This window comes from Ascaphus truei, chromosome 20, assembly GCF_040206685.1.
Source record: "Ascaphus truei isolate aAscTru1 chromosome 20, aAscTru1.hap1, whole genome shotgun sequence".
Taxonomy (NCBI): Eukaryota; Metazoa; Chordata; class Amphibia; order Anura; family Ascaphidae; genus Ascaphus; species Ascaphus truei.
This window is the reverse complement of record NC_134502.1, coordinates 1,718,358-1,727,144: the sequence shown is the minus strand read 5'-3', so window position 1 is coordinate 1,727,144 and position 8,787 is coordinate 1,718,358. Positions and strand designations below refer to the sequence as shown.

Here is an 8,787-nt window from a genome sequence, read left to right as displayed (position 1 = left end):
ACATACAGCAAAAATAGTCATTTTTGGTGGTGATTTTAATCGTGTGTCATATGTTCAGTATAGAGGGAAAACCAGAGACTGTATTCAGTATGACTCCATATTTCTGAACAATATGTGCACTCAGGCTGGTTTGGTAGATATCTTTAAGACACAACACCCAAATAATGCGGGGTATACATATATAAAAGGTGACTCTGAGGGGAAACCAATTTAAATGGCTGGATTGGATCCTGCTTTCGTATTAGATCAGGAGTACGTCAAGGATGTCCACTCAGCCCCTTACTATACAGTATGTGTTTGCTATAGACCCTTTTTTATGTATGATATGAAGATAAAAGAGACATCCAGCCAATACCAAGGATTTGTATAAAATGTATAGCGTATGCAGATGATGTATCTATTCTAATAACATCAAGAAAATGTTATGAAAGTGTACTTTCTGAATTTTAAAAAAATACTCTGACATCTCAGATTCCCAGATAAATAAAAGTAAGTCCATTGCACTGTGGATAGGAAAAAAAGAAAATAAATTTGAGCTCCCATCTGGTATAAAGTACGAGCCTGAAAATATTCGCATTTTGGGGATCAAATTTAATAGTCAGGACTCCGGTGAGCAAAACGGGGAGGAAAAACTTGGCATTTGCAAAGCCAAAGTTACCAGGTTGAAACACTGGAAATTTTCTTTTGAGAGCAAAATCAGGATTGTTAACTTTTCAACTGCCTATTTTTATCTATTAAAGTTTTTTATTTCCCCCGCATGAGAAAGTTGTAGTTTCTTGAAACAATTTGTTTTTTTCAGATGCTGTGGGGAAACAGGCTCAATATACTGTAGTGAGCAGACACATCACTTGCAGGCCTAGAAATAAGGGAGGTCTTAATATGGTGAACCCGGAGTTATTTTTTAATTTAGTATTCCTATGTTTTAATTTCCAGGGGATTTTCTCACAAAGTATATGGGGAAATTCTTTTAAGGAGTGATTGTCACCGCTGTTTGACAAATGATTGGAGGGGGGGACATTTCAAAAGAATGACTCAAAATATGGGTTAATTACTGCCATATATATATATATATATATATATATATATATATATATATATATATATATCAGATGGTTAACGCTTTAGAAAGTTACAAATAACTAAGACTGAAATTGAACAGCTGTCAAGGAAGCAGCTCTATAAAAGTATTCTAGAGAGAACACAACCAATAAGCCTGGATCTAAGACAATGTCCTGAGACCAGCTATTATGTGGCATTAAAGCAACATGTTGATCCCAGATTACCGCAGAAAATGAGCGATGTCTCGTGGTTATTATTTCATAGTAAACTGTTTGTCAGGCAGAATTTAAAATACAGAAATGTTGATGATAGGAATAGTCCACGGGAAAACTGTAATGTTTAAGAAACTAGGGAGCACTTTTTATTAGCACAGAGCATGGAGTCAATTTTCTATATTTTTAAATAAAAACATTTGCAAGTCATCTAAAAATCCCTATTTTGTCCAAACAGAGCTACTCCCAAGTAGCATACGGACTCTTTCCGAAAACACAGAAACAGCATCACAATAGAACCCTGTGGCTGGTTAATGTGATATCTAGACAACTATAGGTAGGGACCTCGCTTTGACCCCTTGGTGGTAGAGGCGTGCTGCCTAGGGAATGATCAATAGATCTATAACAGGTGTATCTAGAGAGGTACACAGAAAGAATCCCTTTGTAGGCGCACCGCAGACCGTTATGAAATAAAAATGGTCAGGGGTGAAAAATGTGTATAACAAAAAGTAATTGTATTTTATTTACCAACAAGTGAAAGTGTAATAAAAACAGAATAGATATTCATATTACTAAATATACTGTGCTAAAATAGACACTAAACAGGTCTAAAAAGTCTACTGTAGGCCTCCTGTGGGCATACTGTAGGTATCAAGTATTACTTGCTATGGCTCAGCTATTATTGATCGCGGTAGTAGCTATGAAAAGTTCATGCATCTATGCTCATAAGTGGGTAGTGTAAAGAAACACAAGGTAGGTACTCATCAGTGTGAATTGATGTCTGGTGGTGTTTAATTTTATCCCAAAAACCTCTTTAACACTCTACATGGCTCAAAGGACCAGGTGTGGTAAACCTAGGGTGAATGGATACTGTAAGTCTAACAGTACAGTGGAGTGGGTAATGATGTAAGTGGATGCACTCGTGGTCATCCGCAGGTAGCTGAAGTTCACTGCGCTTACATCTATAGCGTGTCCAGGAATTACTGGCTACCCTCTGCGTCTGGTAAGGTGAGTGTAGTGGTGATTTCTAAGGTAGTGTCACCAGCTAGAGCTTCACATAGAGGGGAAAAGGTGGGTATAGTAGATGTCAAGGTGTAAATAATAAAAATGTAATTTAGTCACCACGAAAAGAGAAAGTATATTTGTACCTTTTATATCAATTTGTGTATGTCACAGAGTGGTTACTTATATCCACAGATGCACCGTTCTAATGTAAGTACAGTTCTCCTGCGCACAGATCTATGTTTTGGCTAAAGATTCCAACTGCGCATGCGTCGACCCCAGCAAACGCCGCTGGATGTATCATGAGACTCTGATAGTCTCTTATAAGAGGCAACTGTTTATCGTGCTGTTGGTGGCCCTTATTGATAAGTATGGTTTAGACAGTGTCACTTAAGGGAGGTTCACTCGATCCAGATTTGGATGCAGACTCTAAACAGACCCCGCTTAGTGATCCGCACTTTGCGGTGAAGTGCAGAGGCTGTTTGTCGTATCTCCCCTAGTGCCCCTTGGTAAATGTCCACAGACCCCGTATGAAAATGCTTGTATTGAAATATCCTGTACTGAGTAGGTGCGTAAAGACAGTGTTTAGTGGCTATAATGATTGGCCATTGTATTCAGTACATCAGAGAATGCAGACGGGACCCTGTTTAGAGCGAGACTGGTGTATACATGGGATATGTCACTGACCAAACATATCAGGAAGTCTCAGGGTATATGTACAGGGCTCCCGCTTGAGCCGGGGCAGATAAAGCAAGTGGGCTATGTTGTGGAGCAGTGACCGTGGACAATTCCAGTTAGTGTTCTGGACTCCCACTCAGTGTTGTTCTCCCGGAAGAAGTCGCAGAGAAGCGACGAAACATGCAGCATGTTGGGTCTTTTGCCGATTAAGTCTACATATAACCTCCTGTAGCTGCTAACTATATGGCTCCAATGTTTTCACTGTAGTGCTGCAAACTTAGCTGTCAACTCTATATATGCATCTATAACTCGATACACCCATTTAAAGAGGTGTTGGCCCTGCCTTAGGCAGGGCTGATTTGTAATTATTACACACTTTGTCAAACTGCAAAAAGAATATCTCAACTACAGCACTATCAGCCTAAGTATTGGAACAACACTGTGTGGGAGTCCAGAACACTAACTGGAATTGTCCACTGTAACTGCTCCACAACATAGCCCACTTGCTTTATCTGCCCCGGCTCAAGCGGGAGCCCTGTATATATACCCTGAGGCTTCCTGATATGTTTGATCAGTGACATATCCCATGTATACACCAGTCTCGCTCTAAACAGGGTCCCGTCTGCATTCTCTGATGTACTGAATACAATGGCCAATCATTATAGCCACTAAACACTATCTTTACGCACCTACTCAGTACAGGATATTTCAATACAAGCATTTTCATACGCGGTCTGTGGACATTTACCAAGGGGCACTAGGGGAAATACGACAAACAGCCTCTGTACTTCACAGCAAAGTGCGGATCACTAAGCGGGTTCTGTTTAGAGTCTGCATCCAAATCTGGATTGAGTGAACCTCCCTTAAGTGACACTGTCTAAACCATACTTATCAATAAGGGCCACCAACAGCACGATAAACAGTTGCCTCTTATAAGAGACTATCAGAGTCTCATGATACATCCAGCGGCGTTTGCTGGGGTCGACGCATGCGCAGTTGGAATCTTTAGCCAAAACATAGATCTGTGCGCAGGAGAACTGTACTTACATTAGAACGGTGCATCTGTGGATATAAGTAACCACTCTGTGACATACACAAATTGATATAAAAGGTACAAATATACTTTCTCTTTTCGTGGTGACTAAATTACATTTTTATTATTTACACCTTGATATCTACTATACCCACCTTTTCCCCTCTATGTGAAGCTCTAGTTTGTGACACTACCTTAGAAATCACCACTACACTCACCTTACCAGACGCAGAGGGTAGCCAGTAATTCCTGGACACTCTATAGATGTATGCGCAGTGAACTTCAGCTACCTGCGGATAACCACGAGTGCATCCACTTACATCATTACCCACTCCACTGTACTGTTAGACTTACAGTATCCATTCACCCTAGGTTTACCACACCTGGTCCTTTGAGCCATGTAGAGTGTTAAAGAGGTTTTTGGGATAAAATTAAACACCACCAGACATCAATTCACACTGATGAGTACCTACCTTGTGTTTCTTTACACTACCCACTTATGAGCATAGATGTATGAACTTTTCATAGCTACTACAGCGATCAATAATAGCTGAGCCATAGCAAGTAATACTTGATACCTACAGTATGCCCACAGGAGGCCTACAGTAGACTTTTTAGACCTGTTTAGTGTCTATTTTAGCACAGTATATTTAGTAATATGAATATCTATTCTGTTTTTATTACACTTTCACTTGTTGGTAAATAATATACAATTACTTTTTGTTATACACATTTTTCACCCCTGACCATTTTTATTTCATAACGGTCTGCGGTGCGCCTACAAAGGGATTCTTTCTGTGTACCTCTTTAGATACACCTGTTATAGATCTAATGTGATATCTATATACCATTTATGGAACGCCAGATGTATGGTATCGCTATAAAAGTATGTGATGCCGGCAGAAATAATTCTGAGTCACATTGTGTCGGATATAAAGAGCGTTCGGCAGAGGGAATCTGAGAGGCTGGAGAGAAATGTGTTTAAATGTCTTTGGAAGGGAATCTCTGTAATGTAAAATGTATTGTTTGTGATTCTCTGGATGTTGTTCTGTAAATATTGTGTATATTTGTAAATAATTGTATTTTGTATTTAAATAAAATAAAGATTCCCCTCACACTCACTAGTACAGCATGACATTTAAGCACAGCACAGGTACAGAGTGGGCAGCAGCAGTGCCAGCCACCCCCTCATACACACCCCTCACACACACTACTACACCATGTATACACAGCACAGGTACAGCGCAGGCAGCAGCAGTGCCAGCTTCCCCCTCACACACACTGATACAACATGACATGTATACACTGCATAGGTACAGCGCGGGCAGCGGCAGTGCCAGCCTCTCCCTCACACACACTACTACACCATATATACACAGCACAGGTACAGCGCGGGCAGTGGCGGTGCCAGCCTCCCCCTCACACACACTACTACACCATGACATGTATACACAGCACAGGTACAGCACAGACAGGGCCAGCATCCCCCTCACACACTGTTTAATAAATAATTCAAACAACTCAGGAATATGATTTTTTTCCCCGCTGGCAATAATTTATAATAATAAAGTTAGGAATAAATTAATACATACAAAGAGAATTCTGTGACTTTTATAAGATGTGTGTTTTAGTTTATATGCAGATTTAGAAAGACTTTCTGTCTCCCGTGCCGTGTACACAAAATGTGAAAGTCCACGGCGTCCGAGAAAGTGTCTGCCGCAGTCACGCTGCTGGGGTCCCTGCTTCCGACTGAGACCCACATAGCTTACAATCTAGATATTCTTAGTAGGAGTAGGATATTAGCCGAGTCGTCAACAGGTCGATCCTATACAGGATTTACACTATGTCTATGGGATTGATTGGTGCTTTTGTCCTGTTTGGTAAGGTCTTGGGTGCATCTCATGCTGCTCTGTTGTTGACGAGGGTCTCCTGTTAAAGTCTTCTCTCGGCCGTGAACCCGTCTCGGGGTCGTGGTGTGCGTGGGGTCTTCCAGAGATGTTCCCACCCATGTGATTGAAGTACGAAGGATAATAGGTTACGTTGTACATTCCAGTTCTCCCGCACTTCAATGCCTGCAGAGGAAAGAGCTCAGGGTTACATTAAGTTATAGGGTTAGTGGCACAGGAAATGTATTAGTATTAGGGTTAATGTACTGGGTTAGTGTATGATGGATACGGTTAGTGGTTATTAGGTTAGTGGTTATTAGATTAGTGTAAGAATTGTTGTTTAGGTTAGGGTAAGTATTAGGGTTGGTATTACAGGATTGGTCTGTTGAGTTAGAGTTAGTGTTAGGGTTCATGTTTGGCTAATGTACAAGCATTAGTTGTGACGGTGGGAAGCCAGCCTTCATAATAAAGGTGAAGCCCGGCTAGCTACCCCTAAAACCGTGTGTTATAATTCTAGGTAGAAAACTGGGACTTCGGGAACGGGACCCTAATAGTGGATACTGGCGGGGGCAAAAAAGGTTATAATGTATGTAAAATGTTCCTGGACAAAGTTACCGGTTGTACCATAATTTTACCCGCGAATCGCACCTGATTTGCGGGTACGCGTATGCATTTTAATAACGTTATGATTCTCTATCATATACAGTATTGTCCAGCCAGTTCTCGGAACTTGGTTTTAAAACTTGGCTGCTAGGACAATTTTTACCACCCAAATTCCCGAGCCTAAGTTGTAGAAAATAAATGTGTTTAAAATGTGTATTCATCTCTATGGAGGCAGTCCCGGTAATTCTACCAGCCGGGATGCCTGCATAGAGATAGTCGATCAAAGGGGAGGATGGGGGTAGCGAGGTGTTGGGGCGGGGAAGGGCAGAGAACCAGGTCCAGAAACAGAGTCTCCCCCTTGGGGAGCTTTTTGTTCTCTCACGTATTGTTTAGCCTACCCAGCTAGAGGTATGGGGCTGGCAAGGGGAAGCTATTGCTCGTAAGGCATGGTTCCCATTGGCCAGTTCAAATTTCCCGCTCACCGGCTACCCAAGCCCCTCTATACGCCCCCTCTTCTGACGGGTGGAACAAGCCGAGCCTCCCACTTGTGAGTGGTAGTTGCATTACAATCCGTACTCTGGTTGGCCGGTAGTCCCTGTTCCATGTTAGAAATAGGACACCGAGGTCTATGTAAAGGGGACCGCCCGATCAGAGAACCAGACTATTCCCAAGCTTGATCCAGTGAAGCAGAGGCAGGCTTTTCAACGGTGCTTTGCTCGCAATAGCGAAGCACTCGACATCGTGGTACTGGAGAAGCCTGGCCAAGCTGAGGACAAGTTCTAGAGACGCGGCCAAATTCTACTATCGTACGAAGACCCGACCAGCGAGATAAGCCAGGTTTCTATCCCATAGGTAGTACTGTGGTTGTTCCTGGACGTGTTGCGGACAGGGTAAGCCTTCCTGAAGCAAGCGCTGTGCACCTAGTTGAGGCTCGTGTCTCCCCCCCCAGAGTCCCAGTTGTCGTGTATTTCCTTGTTTTTTGTGTTACATTGTGTGCCTGCTGGTTTTACCAGAATAAACCTCATTGTATTCCCCTACCTTGTCCTGCCTTGGGAAATTGATCCCGGAAGGTAACGGTGTTAAAAGTACTGGTCTCCCATGACATTGGTTTATAGGGTTTTGTTAGGGTTAAGGTTAGTGTTATATGTATATTGCGTTGGGTTAGAGTTAGTGTTAGGGATTATGTTTGGCTCGCACAAGGATTAGTCTAAAATGAGCGTTAGGCTTATGGGTTATTATTAGAGCTTAGTGTTTTGGGTTCGTAATAGTATCAGGGTTCCGGTTACGTTAATGTGCAAGGATTAGTATACATGGTTTTGTTAAAGTTAGGGTTAGTGTTAGGGATCATGTTTCGCTAATGTACAAGGATTAGTGTTAGGGTTAGGGTTTGTATTATATGCTTAGTATTTTGGGTTAGAGTTGTTAGGGTTCCTGTTAGGTTAATGTACAAATATTAGTGAAGCAGCACGTTGTTTGGTTAAGGTTAGGGTTGGCATCTTATGTTTAGAGTTTGGGGGTTTTAATATTTAAGGTTATATTAAGTGTTATATGTTTAGTGTGTTTGGTTGGTGTTCGGGTTCATTGTAAGCCAATTTCATTCATGTTAGGCGTATAATGTTTGGGTTAGTGTAAACGTTTATGTAAAGTTTGTGGTTATTACAGTAATAGGTCTAATAAGACAGGTTTAGTGTTGGCTTTGAGAATGTGAAGTGTAAGGGTTTCTGCTAAGGTTAGGGTTAGGTTTGTATACAACAAGAAACAAAGAAGTCCAGAGCAACATCCAATGTGACAAAAATACACAGCGAAATACCTATATATCTCTTGAAAAAAGGGTCATTTAGTTAACCTTTTGGCCAAAGCGTATAAGCCTGCGAGCCACATTCAAGGCATGACCATACAGTAATATCGCAGGTCCTAGCACTAGCTAATTAAAATCCTTATTTACCTCTATAATTAGGGGAAGGATGGTCCTGGCATTGAACCTGTCACAACCAGCTGCATGAAAAGAAAACCTGCTTTGTGGTAATTTGGGAGGGTTGCTGAGAGCTTGCTGGGTATCTGTGTGTAGTGTTAGGCTTGGTATAATATGTGTTGTGTCTAGTTGGTTAGTATTAATAAGGTTGTGTTTGTAATGTGATGTTATGGTCAGTTTTAGGGTCAAAATAAAGTAATTAAGGTTAATATGGTATACCTTGTATATGGTGTTTAGTAATGTTAATAGGGCAAATACTCACTGCACAGAGCAAACACAGGAGTAGGGCAGCTGCAAGTGCGGCAACCAGCGAGAGAAGAATAATACCCCAGATTGGCACTG

General features: G+C 41.6%; 1 long non-coding RNA gene across 1 annotated transcript; it reads right to left on the bottom strand.

Annotated features, from left to right (window-relative positions):
- Nucleotides 1–5,582: 5,582 nt before the first annotated feature.
- Nucleotides 5,583–8,787, bottom strand: LOC142471345 (uncharacterized). Its single transcript, XR_012789413.1, has 2 exons — nt 8,708–8,787; nt 5,583–6,056 (listed from the first exon to the last, which is right to left on the bottom strand). It is a non-coding gene; the product is annotated as an uncharacterized LOC142471345 (long non-coding RNA).